Genomic DNA, 15,176 nt, shown 5'->3' with positions numbered 1-15,176 from the left:
GTAGGGGGAGTACTTAAGGTCACATCAAGTGGGATGATCTTAATTTTATCCTGCAACTGAAGCCAGGATGATAATAGAGGGAAAGAGAGGTTTAGAGGAACATCAAGGGAACCCCCTTACCTTTGGCTATGATTAACAGAGAGAATTAATCCATCCATTTTGGTAGTAAGATAACAAGTGACCACTATTCATTTATTTTATTTTTTGGGAATCCCAGGTCTTGGATTCAGGGACTCGGTGTCATCCCTGAGCTTCTTTTACTCAAGGCTGAGGCTCTATCTCTTGAGCCACAGCACCAAAACTGGCTTTTTCACGGGTGGAGGTGGTTTATGGGAGTTAAGAATCTCACAGACACGAGGCTGGGCAGGTGGCTCAGTGTTAGAGTGCTTGCCTTGCATGCCTGAGGCACTGGGTTCGATTCCTCAGCACCACATAAGCAAAAAGAAAAAAAGCCAGAATTGGCACTGTGGCTCAAGTGGCAGAGCACTAGCCTTGAGCTGAAGAGCTGAGGGACAGTGCCCAGGCCAGAGTTCAGGACCCATGACTGGACCAAAAAAAAAATCTCACACACTCTCTTGCCTGGGCTGGCTCTGAGTTATGACCATCAGAACTCAGTCTCCTGAATAGCCAAGATGACAGGTGAGAGCCACTGGCACCTGACCGCCACCATCCATTTATAGTCCCCTAGGGCCAGTGCTGGGCTACCTGTATTGCACCCTCCTTGTTGTGAGTGAGAAGCAGACATGGGTGGGTTTGATACTTCAACAGACTACCTACATTTGAGTATTGCTCCGGCTCAGTCTGATGCCAGCTATCTCCTTATCCACAGCAATGACTTCGCGCTGTCACAGAACAAATGTCCCCCAGGATGTGTTGGATCTAGGGTCTTTCCTCTGCACACTGCCCCCTCTCCTCGAAACGACACACTTAGCAACGTGAAGTAGACATGGAGTGAATTCAGTTTATTATAATCAGGTTCTGGCCAGATAGGTGGCAGTGAGGATCAGAGGCTCGGGATAGTGCTGTGCAGTTGGACAATGCGATGCCTCCTCATTCACTTTCCTTTAACTGTCTTAACAAAGGGTAGTGGGGAAGTACTCACTGACAATGAGTAACCATCACTGTCTAACCCGGGCACAGAGCGGCTAACCTAAGGGAGCTAGTTCAACAAGCCAAGCAAGAAAGCTCCTGACCCACAGCCTACCTCCAGATTAAGAGGGTCCCAGCCACATGGGGATGCTGAGACACCTCATCCAGCACAGTTACTGCGAGAGAGAGAGAGAGAGAGAGAGAGAGAGAGAGAGAGAGAGAGAGAGAGAGAGAGAGAGAGAGTATTACACTTAAGCCAGCTGCCGGTGGCACAGGCCTACAATGGTAACTACACAGGAGGTTGAGATATGAGGATCATGGTTCATAGCTAGCCCAGGCAGGAACGTCTGTGAGATCCTTATCTCCAAAGAACCACCAGAAAACCGGAAGTGGTGTTGTGCCTCAAGAGGTAGAGTCGTAACCTTGATCTGAGGAGCTTGGGAACAGTGCCAGGCCCAGAATTCAAACCCCACGACTGACAATAAGTGTACTTCTCACCACAAGAAATGGACTGAATAGCACCCATTGTCCTAGGGAGCATGGCAGAGAAGTCAGGTCAAGCTTCCTGTCAGCTCGGGGTCATGAGAAGCTCATCCTGCTATTCTGTGCAGCGTTTTCCAATGCTGGAAAGCTGAACAGTGAAAGATCCCCTTCCTCATGGGGATGGGCTAAAGATGAAAGAGAGTCATGTTTTGTTTCATAATCCCATACCTGTAGCATAATAATTAACAAGCCCCTTCTGAGTCCTTTCCAGATATCTTCTTGTTATATGCTCACAGAATTGCCAAGAAACTTATCTGATGACCATTCCCTCTATGCCTGGTCCTGCTCCAGAGTTCCCCTTGTCTTGATCCCTTGTTTCCTTACAACTGTCCTGTGAGGAGACTGAGGACCAATGGTTCCAGGCCAAACCCAGAGCTTCAACTTTGGTAAAGAATCGGCTGCTGTGGACTAAGAGTTTGGAACAGTCATCTAAACAGATGACTGAGCATGGCGTTACATATCTACAAGCCCAACTACAGAGGACCAGGTATGGTGGCACATGCCTGTCATAGGAAGACCATGATCCAGTCAAGCTTGAGCATATATGGAGTCTCTATCTCAGACATGCCCAAGACAGAAAGGCTTGGCTCCAAAGGAAGAAGACCTGACTGGAAAACCTAAGGCCTAGTGTTCATACCCTAATATACCGAAAAGAATCCGAGGTCTGGTGCCAGAGGCTCATGCCCATAACCCTACCTACACAGGAGGCTGAGATCTGAAGAACACAGGTCAAGAGTTAAAGTAGGGTTGGCCTTGCCCATCAGACGTTATGATGAGAAGACCCAGAGTCTGATCCATGCCAATATGTTCCATACTAACAGGACTCAAACCTTACTAAGTGCTGACCACACTCTCGGTCCCCCTAGGGAGCCACACCCCGTGGGTCCCACCTCCAGATGCTTCCACACTCCCTCTGCCACCAACCAAGCCCACGACATAGACAGTTCCAGGGCACAAACTTCTCTTGCTCTTATAATTTAAAGGTGCTGAGTCCCCTTCAAGCGTCCCACCCTTCCAGGCCCCCAGACCTCAGCCTCAAAGCCTATGCTGCCCCCAAAGACAGCATTTAGAAGTTACCAAAGGGTCCAGCACTCCTTGGTACAACCAACTTCTACAAACACACACACACACACACACACACACACACACACACACACACACACACAAAGCCATCACGGGGGGCTCCTGTCTGTCATCCTAGTTACTCAGGAGGTTGAGGTCTGAAGGTCACTGTTCAAATCCAGCCACGTAGGAAAGTTTGTGAAGCTCCTATCTACACAGAACCACCAAAAAGCCAGAGGTGTAGCTGTGGCTCAAGTGTCAGAGCTCTAGCTTTGAGCAAGAAATCTCAGGTACAAAATTTAGGCCTTTAGTTCAAGGCTCAGTTCTTCTACCTCCAAACACACACAGACACAGACACAGACAGACAGACAGACAGACAGACAGACAGACAGACAGACACACACACACACACACACACACACACACACACACACACACATACACACACACACACGGATAGCCCAAGGATTCAGCAGTCCCTGAGAACAGAAACATGAACTCCCTCAATTTGGTTCACATCCTACCCGTGAGAAGGTGTCAGTACCGACATCAGACACACTGTAGACAAATCATTGAGCCTTTCACATATCTGGAATGTCTCATAGACGAGCATGGCTTTTCCTACCATACACACTGCTATGTGGAAAACTTAATCATCTCTTTTTTTGTTGTTGTTGGTTAAGGGGCTTGAACTCTGGGCTTGGGTGCTTGCCCTGAGCTCTTCAGGTTAAGGCAAGCACTCAATTGCTTGAGCCACAGCACTGCTTCTGGTTTTCTGGCAATTCCTTGGACATAAGAGTCTCAGGGTCTTTCCTGACCAGGTTGGCTTTGACCCTTGATCCTCAGATCTCACATCCTGAGTACCTAGGATAGCAGCCACGAGGTGCTGGCAACCAGCCAAACAAACTTTTCCATTCCTGTCATCTTTTTCCATCAGGAGACTGAAATCTGAAGACTGCAGTTGGATGCCACTTAGCAGCCAAACCCGTGAGAACTCTTTATCTCCAATTAAACACCCAAAAAAGCTGGAAGTGGAGCTGTGATTCAAATGATAGAGTGCTATCTTGGAGCATAAAAGGTAAGATCCATGCCCTAGTTTCAAGCTTTTTCTAGCATAGGCCCAACCAAGAAAGGGAAGCAGGTGGGCATATGGGAGCTCAAAGCTAACACATATTAATCAGGACTCCCAGAACAGACCCCATCCAGCTCTGATTCTCTAGATTCTATATTCTACATCATGGCAGACTTAGCTAGGACTGAACATGCACCAAGTTGGGACATTCAAGTACAATCTCATACTAAAGATCCCCTGACCTTATCAAAGACTAAGGATATCTCACTGTCCTGATTCAGCACTGGGCAGGGAGGTAAGTTCTAGTTATCCAACCACATGATATGCGAACTAAAGGGTTTCCTGGAAACTGGGGAGATCTAGGTCCCTCTTGGGGAGGTGAAAAGGGCTGCTCTATCCCAGAAATGTTCCTATGTTGTGAGTATTATCAAAGAAACAACCCTGCTCAGATCCCAGTGTCTCTGGTTTTCCCACCACCCTCTACGCAGCTCTGCCCCACCTTCAGCCTGCCCTCTCTGAATCCCAGATCTGCCATCTAGACTAAAGACTGAGCCAGCCAAGAGACCCATTTCCTGCCCTCATTCCCAGGCTATCCTGTGGCAGTGGCATGCTTACCTCAGTCTTTGGTGAAAGAATGAACACCAGGGGTGGTATCGTCAGATTGAGCCCTGGAAAGTCCTAGTCCCCAAGGATGTACTGCACAGGCATCCTGCAGTGAACGACAACCAGGTCATCAATGATGAACCTAAGGTGCCAGGACTTTTAATAGCAATGTGACTGGATCAAAGGCTGGTAATCTATGTTGTCAGGGGAGGTCATGATTCAAAGTTCCTGGCACACCTGACCTGGGACCATCCTGCCTCTTCAAATTCCTGCTTATCCCTTGATCCCCCTTTGAAACTCTCTCACCCCAAAACCTCCCTAGGCCTTGGAAGCTTTCTTCTTATCTGACCAGAAAATAAACTCGATGAGGCTGGGGATAATTGAAACCTGGTGACCCACCCTGAGTCCTAGGTCCAACCCAAGGCTGGTTCCCTCTATAGTCGGTGACCACACAGCTACTGGCTGTCATGAAGTTGCTGAGTGGTCAGTGGCTTGGTCCTATATACTGGCTTTAGGCTCTGAAACTGTCCCCACAGAGATTGTGAATAGTTGTCTCCCTTGATCCAGGGACTCCAAACCAAGGCTTGCATGTTCTCCCTTCTTCCTTCCTTTCCTCTTTTTCTCCTTTTGTCCTTCCATCCTCTCTCTCTTTACTTTCTTTTTGTCAATCCTGGGCCTTGTACTTGGAGCCTAGGTGCTGTCCCCAAGCCTTTTTATTCAAGGCTAGTAGTCTATGGCTTGAAGCACACATCCACTTCTGGCATTTTATTTTTGGTAGTTAATTGAAGACAAGAGTCTTACAGGCTTTCCTGCCAGGGCCAAAAGCCTCAATCCTCTGATCTCAGCCTCCTAAGTAGATATAATGACAGTCTTGAAGCCCTGGCATCCAGATCAATCCAAGGTTTCTTCATGGGCTGTGGAACCAGTCTTGGAATTTTTCATTGTCTATGATCCCCCCCCCCCCCAGAGCCTGGTGCACACTGTAATGATTTGTTGCATAAAGAAATGGGCATTTTTCTATGACAATACTACAGAAAAATCCCATCTGATTCAGGTAAGAATCATCTGTAATGGAAGGGGGACGAAGCCTGATGAAGCTCTCCCACAGTTCTCCCTCCTCCGTCTTACCCCCTCCTGGTGCCACCACACTTAACTGTTTTTGCTCTGAGGATGTGAGCCACTATGTTCTCTCTGGACTCCAGGGCCTCTGGGATGCCTATCTTCTCAAAGATCTCTGTCCAGCAGCTGACCAGCTCTGTGGCACTCAATTCCCCATGTAGATGTGAATGAGGTTGCTGTGAGCTGAATGCCTGGCTCAAGGGGCCTCCTCTCCTCCCCCTGGGGCCAGTCAGGTTTACCACATCCCGCCCCCAAGTTTCATGTTGCAGAGAATGGATTCTTGAAGTATCCCTGGTTTCTGAATCTCCCAGAGTCCAGTGCAGGTTCTGGGAATCGTCTCTGCTCACAGCTGGCAGGCTAGGGATGGTGAGGTCACAATCTCTGCTCCCCATGACATCCTTGACTGTGGTGGTCACCCTAGAGAGTGCTGGAGGAGAATTAAGAGCTACCAAAGAAAGTCAGTCAAGGCATGACGTTCATTACAGGAGACCATCTGGCTTGGGAACTATTCCTGTGCTGCTTTGAACATTATTGTTTGGAGGCTGAAATCGTCTGTCTGATTTGACCCCTCATCCCAGGTGTTAGTGGAAATTGCCAGCTTCAAGGAAAAAAAAAAACCTGGAAAATATTGCATTTCAGTTGTCCCAATCAAACTTGAAGGGTTGTAAATTCAGTGGTCTGCTTTTTCTTCCAGACAGCTTACAGCAGGTTACAGAAAGTGCCATTCAGAGAGCCCTAGCTAACTTCCATGGCAGTTAGCAAGCAGGCTCCAGCAGGGGAAATGCACTTGCTTACCACTGCCCAGCTGGAAACACCCCAGGCCGGACACAGACTGGAATCTGCAGGACTCCAGGGAGGAATGCTCACCAGTACATTGTCCCAGGACGGAATCCATGCCACCAGTGGGGGCTTGGAGTCCCCTGCCAAGATGCCCATGACACAGTCAATGCCCTGGGTAAGTTTCCCCTCTCATTCTTGGTCGTGGTGAACCATCTGCCATGTCACAACGTTCACCACTCCTCATACCCTCCTAGCCTCAGAGCCCCTGCCCTATTGCCCCCCGCTCCCAATCTCATTCCCTAATTACGTTTGGCAGACACATTCCCAACCCTTGAATTAGCTCCAACTATACACACTAGAGTAGACTGTTTGGCTGGAAGTGTACGACTGTGGTCACAGTTGCCTCACGAGCCTTCTGGCTGAAGACAGAAGGACAGGTGTCCACTCTGGTCTGTGTTTCACACAGGAATCCTAGGGGAGACTCACGCAGGCCCAGCAGCTACTGTGGGCTACAGGAAAGGGATAAGAGAGAGGTGGAAAAGTACGTGTACTGAAACCTTCCCAAAGGAACCATGAAACGGTGAAGGAGAAAACACAAATTATTGCTAGACTCGTACTTGGCATTGATGAAAAAGAACAACACACACACACACACACACACACAAACACACACACACATACACACACACACACACACACACACACACACACACACACACAAATCCAGAACTGTGACAGAAGATTAGTCCATGCAGCACCTGCAATTTGCCAATGGATCACTCACTTGAGTACAGTCAGGCTGTATATGGAGAAAGATGATCTGTCTGTCTGTCTATCTGTCTGTCTGTCTCTCTCTCTCTCTCTCTCCCCCTCCCTCCCTCTCTCTCTCTTTCTGTCTCTCTCGTGCTCCTTCTCTATCTCTCATGCACACACACACACACACACACACAATCAGACTCAGAGAGAGCAGTGCCTCTCCTGAGTTTGTTGGTTCCTCCTTTGGGACAAGGTACAAGCTGCAGCACGGGGGTTGCCTGGTCAGATCAGGGGATCCAACCAAAGGGAGCACCACTCTAATAACGCAGAACAACCCTGCCTTTCCCATGATCCAGGGCCAGACACTTTCCCTTGGGAACAACCAGCCTTGACTCCCCATTCACCAAAACCCTAGGCCAGGACAATTGGTGAAGGTGTCCCAAGATATGTGGCTCCTCAGAGCTGGGGCTGAAAATAAGCAGGGGGGTCATGCTGCCCCACAGGGGTGTCTGACCTGGGTTTGGGGCGGTGTTGGGGAAATGGATGGGGTCTTAAAGGCTACATACATGGATGGACTCCCTACTTTCAGGCTAGATGCTTCTGGGTTACTTGGTGGATTCTTGGGGAGGACGAGGAGACTTGATGGACAGGGAGCACCAGCAGATGCTGGGAGAGTTGGAAAATGTGATCACTCTGTGAGTACTGTTGACAGCTGGGATTAGGGGGGAGGGGGGACATGCTCGGTGTATGTGGGTCAGAGTGGATATATTCCTCCCAGATATTCACCTTCTGTCTGACTCCAAGTGCCTCACATACCTAGTGGGCTCTTTTGGGACCCTCCTCGGGAGAAAGGGTGACTGAGCACAGAAGACAAGGGCTCACACAGCAAGGAGGGCCTATCTTCTGCATCCAACACCCACCACCCCGATCAAAAAGAAAAAGACTCGAGAAAGAGGTGCTGCTCCTCACTTCTGATTAAAGCCACCAGGCTCCTACCAGAAAGAAGAAGGGAAGGGTACAGATGTGCGGCTGTGTGGCTCCTACTGCTCCAGGCCAGGAGCTCTGTGGCACCCCTCCTCACCCATTCCTGCATCTCCCTGTTTCCTGGGACACTGGCCACTAGGGATGAGGGTGGGATCCCCAGGTCAACACATACCTCTATCCACCACCCCTGGGGCACATTTGTGACAGGGCCATGGCAGACTGTGGGGGGGGGAGGGTGGACTCGAGGAGACAGGAAAGGTGAGTCAGGAGGTGCAGGTCCGGGTCTGTGGTTGGTTGGCCGGAGTGTTTCCAGGATGTGGGCCCTCAGAACCACCACTCATGTGTACTAATGGGAAAAGCTGTAGGCGGTGGCTCCGGGTGCACATAGACCTGGAGTCCTAGGACCAGGGGTGGCGACCAGTTCTGGGCCGCAAGCCAACATGGGGCGCGTCATCTCCTCTGGGCGACTGTGAGAGGCACAGCTGGTCGGAGCCGAAAGTACCATGTTTCAAATGCAATGTTGCTGAGAGGGGACAGGGGCATCTGCGTGCACATGGCAGGGCTGCATGTGGCCTCTGCTCCACTTCTTCAGCCAACACTACCCCCACCTCAGCTGTTCCTGTGCCCCCCTTGCCAGCACCTCAGTCTCAGTGCCACCATGGCCACCGTGCCTCCGCATGGCTGCCCGTGGTGATGTGCCTGCTGCACCAGGTCCACGTGCTCTGTGCTCCCCACCAGAACCTGCAATATGATCAGCGAGGCTGCCAGCAGATGAAGTCACTTGCCCTTGTATGTACTCACACTTCTCTCTGCTCTCTCTCTGCCCTCACTCCTCTCCTGAGCTGTGTTGCTCCTGCCGGGCATGCCTACCACCTCACCCTCCCCTGATTTGTGCCCCTGGCTACTGCTGCCATGGGAGTGTGCCTTGAGCCCCGCCCCCTCCCCCCGTCCCTTTCGGGCCTGGCCCCCACCCCTGGATATCAAATCTCCCCTCAGCACCACCGCTGGAGGAGACTCTCTTCCATGCCCCTCCAATCCACACACCAAAAAGGTGACCCTTGTGTGTATGTTTGTGTGTGTATGATTGTTGGGGATAAGTACCTCTCAAGGACTCAGAACACAGTACCCTTTGAGATGAGCACACAGCACACTTCAAAAAACAGCACAAAACACCGTGTGTAAAGGACTCAGCACACAGCTCCCTTTGAAGGACTCAGCATATAGTACCCTGTGTAGAGTACTCAGCACACAGCACCCTTTGAAGAAGGGAGTCCATAGCCCACAAGGTAATGGACTAAGTGCATGGCATGCTTTGGAAAACTCAACGCATACCATTCTTTCCCAGGGACTCAGTATATAGCACCTTGTGTTAAGACCACACACAGCCCCCTTTGAAAGACTGATTACGTAGCACGCTGTGTAAAATACTGCCCAGCACCCTTTGAAAAACTCAGCACATAGCACAATTTTGAAGGACTCAGCACATACTACCCTGTGGAAGGACTCAGCATATACCACATTGTCAAAGGACTCAGCACATAGCACCATTTGAAGGACAGTACAGAGTACCTTGTGTAAAGGACTCGGCACATAGGACTTGAAAAATTCAACTTATCCATTTCTTCTCAAGGACTCAGAACATAGAAGTACCCTTAGGGATGAATTAGCACACCACACCTTTTGAAGGACTCAGCATACAGTAGCTGTGTAATGGACACAGCGCACAGCACCCTTTGAAAAAAGGAGCAGGTCCCATCTTCTCACTCTTCTCAGGGATTCAGCACATAGCACCCTTTGGGATGACTCAGCAAACAGGACTTTTTGAGAACTCAGCACAAAATCCCCATGTTGGAAGGTCGCAGCAAACAGGACCCTGTGAAGGACTCAGCACATAGCTGTATGTCACAAGTTCATATTTCATTAGAATTAGGATGCTTTCTTCAGTATCACCGTTGTTCCCAAACACTTCACAAATCCTACTAGTTTATATTTAGCTAAACTGTGGGAGCCGTCAGCTGATGGTCTTGAACTCAAAGCTTGGGGGCCCTGTCCTTGAGCTCTTTGGTTCAATGCTAGAGCTCTACCACTTGGAGGAACAGCTCCAGTTTGGTTTTATTTGATTTATTCTTTGACAGGTCTTACAGTGATTAGGAAGGCAAACTTGGGTATCCGAGGGCAAAGGCTCTTAGCTTGGCCTGAGGCTGACCTCTCCCTTCCTTGTGCCTCTGGGAGCTGGGCCTCCTGGAACTCTCTTGGCCTAAGGTGGAATAGACCTGCTCTGGCATCAGCACTCAGGGTAGGCAAAAGTCAGCTTGGCCCTGGTCACTTCCCCCAATTGAACTCTAGAGGACGATGGCACGGGGCTGCATGTCCTGCATCTGGCCACGAGGAGGCAGGAGTCACCCACCATAGGGATTGTACCTGTGAGTTATGTTTACTCTTACTGCCCTTGGACCCCTGTCATGCTATGAAGCCACCCTGGACAGGAAAGTCCTTGAGACTCTTACATAAAATTAACCATCAAACAACAAGTGGGGCTGTGGCTCAAGTGGCAGAGCACTAGGCTTGAGCAAGAAAAATCAGGGATAGAGCCTAGGCCCTGAGTTCACACACACACACACACACACACACACACAAACACACACACACCACATGCATGCAAAATCAGAGATTTCTACAGTGCAATCTTTAGGTATTCACGTTTTCCCCACTAAGCCTCATGGCTGTTGGCCTAGGGGTTTGATGCATACAAAACCACCTGGCATATTTAATTTTGGGGAACACTATGGCTAGAAGGTCAGCCTTCCCCCATCCCAGCTCCTTGATTGGGTTGTGGTCTATCCAGGCCCTTTGGGGCTCCTTATACAGACTCATCAAGATGCCTTCAAAAGGCATCACATGCTGGGCACTGGTGGCTCATACCTGTCATCCTAGATACTCAGGAAGCTGAAATCTGGAGGATTATGATGGCAAGCCAGCCTGGGCAGGAAAGTTTGTGAGACTCTTATCCTGGATGAATTATCAGAAAACAAGAAGTGTCCCTGAAGCTCAAGTGGTAGAGTGCCAGCCTTGAGACAAAGAGCTCAGGGAGAATGCTCACAGCCAACAACAACAAGGAGAGGCATTGCATGTTGGCTTGGTATGAGTCAAATTGGAATTTTCAAGTGCTCCAAGACAAAGCAGTACCTCATTTAGTCCTGTGTTCCTCTATCTCATCTCACTCTCTGGTCTTGGCCATGCTTTGGTTAGCATGGCTCTGGCTTGACAGGAGGGCTCCAAGAAGGAAGATTTCAGAGCAATCACCCCACCACATTCTTCTGCCCTGCTCACTCTGTTGCTTCTGCTCTTTGCTACAGACCATCTTCCTGGAATCCATACATGAGGTCATTGCCACCAACATTATGGTGAGTGGTGAGTCTGGCCTAACTCGGGGCAGTCAGAGATGGAAGTCGGTCTGGGACTAGGAGCTTCTACTCTGGGTGTGGGCTGAGGCCAGGGCAGACATTTATTTCATCCTGAGCATTGAAGAGGTGAGGAGAGAGTGTAGAATCCACATTGAGTCAGCTAAGATTGGAATCTAGAGGACCACTTGTATGAGGTAGGCTGTGGGGTCAGGGGCAAACTGTTCTTAGTACTCCTCTCTCGAGACTCCCCCCTCCTCATTCATCCTTCAATGGTAGAAGAGAAACTTCAAATAAGTGAGTCCAAGAGGGGGCAGGAGAGTATTTCTGTGTGAACCAGACTTGTGCTTCATATTCATCCTAGCCCCTACTTCCTATTTATCTGAGGAATGGCCATATGGGTTTTGGACAGGGGGAATCAACCTAGATGAGAATGTGGCTCAATGGTAGAGTGGTAGCCTAACATGCCTGACACCAGGGGTTTCATTCCACACAGAAAAAGCTGGAAGGGCAGGTGGGGCTCAACTGGTAGAGCACCAGCCTTGATCAAATAGATCTCAGGGACAGTGCCCAGGCCCTGAGCTCAAGCCCCAGGACTGGAAGAATAAATCTTTGTTGGAGGCTTTTCTTCCCTTTGAAAACAATTTATTCTTTGTGATAAGCAAAACATGGGTCTCTTCCCTGGCCACCAATGGGCCATTAGATGTCCCTTGAATTTGGGCCACTTCCTGAAAGCCTCTGCCCTACCTGACCCATAGTTTACCCCCATCTTGTGGCAGATGGAGGCCTGAGAGAAGGCCACCTACCACCTACTTCTGGTGGCTGCTGTGGCTTTTGAGAGTCAGTATGTTACATAGAGAGTTGTCATCCACATCAGTCTACAGAAGAAAGGGAGACTCCCTTGTCTGAGCCCTCAAGCTGTAGGCGGCTCGGGATGTGGGGCATCTGCCACAGGATGTGCTCCATGGCGGAGTAATCTACGGGATTGGAACCCTGACCTCTCCTCTGGCAGTTTCCAAGATGTCCTGAAGTTGTAGTTCTTCAAAACCTTTCTGCTCCTCCCTCATTTCACCCACCCCAGATCCTGAGGCGTCTGAATCAGTGCGGGGGGGCCTCAACCTGTGCTGGCATCTGGAGCCCTGCGAGGACCCACAGCAGCTCCTGCAGCTCTCTCTTCTTCTCCATCTTCTCCTGGGAGAGCCAGCAGAAGCGCTCAGCTTTCTCCTGACACAGCTAATCCAGGACAAACATTTGCTTTTTACATGCCATGAGGGACTCCTCAATGGTGCAGAGTGTGCCAACAGCTGGCTACATTGATGGTGGAGCTCATCCACTGGACTCTGGAAGTCCACCTCATCAGACAGGTCATGGATGAAGCAGATTTTCTTCTCAGATGCCCACGTGTCCCACTTGCTATCCCCAAGCCAGCTTTGGTGGCAGCTCACAGAGCAGGGGTCCTGTGGCTCCAGCTCCGTCTGGCACTGAGCTGCAGGTGGGCTGGACACCTGCAGCAGGGCCGCTGCTCCTGCAGCAGGAGTTTTCCCCTGTGTATCTCAGCCTCTGAGAGGGCTCGTAGATCCACATCCCTCTAGGTCTGGGGCATGTATCCATCCTCTGGGCTGGTTACATTGGGGGGAGTAACCTCCTCTCCTTTCTTCCCCAGGGCTCACACTTTCCACTTCCCCAGGTGAAGCCAGGAAGCTCAGCTGGGCCTGCAGGCTCTCCTCCTATGGTCTGGTTACTTCCAAGCACTTGAGAGTGTCCTGCCACTTTGGGGGCACCACCTGGTCCCCCCAGTTGTTCAGGCCCTGCACTTGCTTCAGCAGCTCCAGTAACTGGGCCTGCCTCTGCAGGTGCTGCTGCAGGGCCTCCTTCTCAGAGTTCAGCTGCTCATTGGAGGTAATGTGCTGCTCACAGGTGGCTCTGAGCACCTGCAGCTGGGCCAGGGACTGCTCCTGCTGCTCCTGCAGCTCCCATGATGCTTGGCTCTCTCTCTCTCTCTCTCTCTCTCTCTCTCTCTCTCTCTGCCACCTCTTTCCATTCCTCTATCTTCTCCTCTGAATGATCTAGGTGTTCCCGCAGTTCTTTCTTCACCTGTTGCTCTGAGTCCAGGATGCTGGTGAGCTCCTCCTTCTCACCGCTCACCCTGTGGAGAGTGTCCCACAGCAGGGCAAGCTCTTCCTCTGGCTATGGGTCACACACACACACATGCACCTTGTGTGGTCTAGAGTATCTCCCGCAGATCCTTGGCTTTATCCTCCAGTCTCTGCAGTTGCTCCTGCTGCTCTGTGTTCTGGAGACAGAGCTTCTGGTTTTCCTGGACCTGGATGTGAAGTTGTTACTCCAGTTTTTTTTTTAACTTCATCTGTGTGCGGTAGGCCAAGGCCTGCAACTGCAGCTCTACCTGAGATGGTCCTGCGGGGGGCCATAGTTCTGTCAGCTTCTTTCTCAGTTCCCCCAGCTCATCCTCCAACACCTGCCTCACCCTTCTCTCCTTCTCCTCTCTTCAGTAACTCATGCCCCACCAGCACTAGTTGGAACTTGCAGATTCTGTTCTTCTGGTGCTGTTCTGTGTCCAGAGCACTTCCAGCTTCTCCTGCAACTCTGTGTTCACTTGCTGTAGTTCATCGAAGCTTCTGGTCTTTTCCTCAAGCTGAAGGGTCACATCATTCAGCCGTTGAAAGAACATTTCAGTCTCCTTCTATGCAGCAGTGACCGCAGAAGCCACCATATCCAGCTCTGCCACACACCGATCTGCGGCCTGCAGGTGGCTGGTAACAGCTTCGTGCTCCATTTATCTGTCATTGGCCACCTGCTTCACTTGGGCGGGTGCAGATTGTAAATCTCTTTCTGCTGAAATCAACCTCTGTATGGGTGACTTGTGGATCTCTAGCTCTGTTTGTGGTGCTTCATGCAACTGGGCTATCTTCTCCCTCTCTTGCTCTGGTCGATACTGCAGGTCTGTCTTCTCCTGCTTCAGTGGTGGAATCTTGGCACTGAGTGTCTGGTTTCATCTTTTCCTCCAGTCCAGGGTGGGCACCACGTGTCACTAGCACCTCTGCAGATGCTTGATGGTATCAGGACCCTTGACACTCTGGCCCCCGGTGGCTGTGACTGTGTCCAAATGCAGGAAAGGCCCACGGTCTGCATCACCTTTGGCCCTTCCTCTGTTGAATCACGCTCCCCAGTGGTGTTTGACTTGGGGATCACTCCCTTTTTTGTGTTCTTTGTTTTCTTGAATGTTGCAGGTCTGATAGGAGGATTCCTTTGCTGGTGTTCTGGAAGTTGTTTCTTGCCTGTAGCTCTTTCACGGAGTCCTGTTGTTTCAGACATCTGAGCACTGGGATGGGAAAGATGGGCTGGCCATGTTCCCAGGCTCTGGGAAATCCTCTATTCTCTCACTTTCTGACTAGGACATCAATTTTCCACTCTACTCCAAAGTCGCCTCATGTCTCATGCTCACCACTCAGCCACCTCTACCTTCCTCAACTGCTGGTAGTAGTGTCAACCACCAAAGGGAATCCTGGTGCTGGGCATCATGGAATGTGGGTGTGGCCACCATTCTTATATCCCATTGGTCAGAAAGAAACATGAAATAATGGGGGTGTGGCCGGAATCCTGTGATGAAGGCAGCATGGGTGGAGTCAAGATGAGAGTGGCTCCCCCAGCACCTTTCCCAGGGAACTTTGTCCAGTCCAGTTGGGGACAAGAGGGTGACCTGCTTTAGCTGGATGGCTGCACATATTGTTGTGTATGTCTGTCTGTTG

This window comes from Dipodomys spectabilis, unplaced genomic scaffold (assembly GCF_019054845.1).
Source record: "Dipodomys spectabilis isolate Male_0828 unplaced genomic scaffold, ASM1905484v1 ptg000250l, whole genome shotgun sequence".
Lineage (NCBI taxonomy): Eukaryota > Metazoa > Chordata > Mammalia > Rodentia > Heteromyidae > Dipodomys > Dipodomys spectabilis.
The sequence above is the reverse complement of the archived record's forward strand: the minus strand, read 5'-3'. Positions refer to the sequence as shown.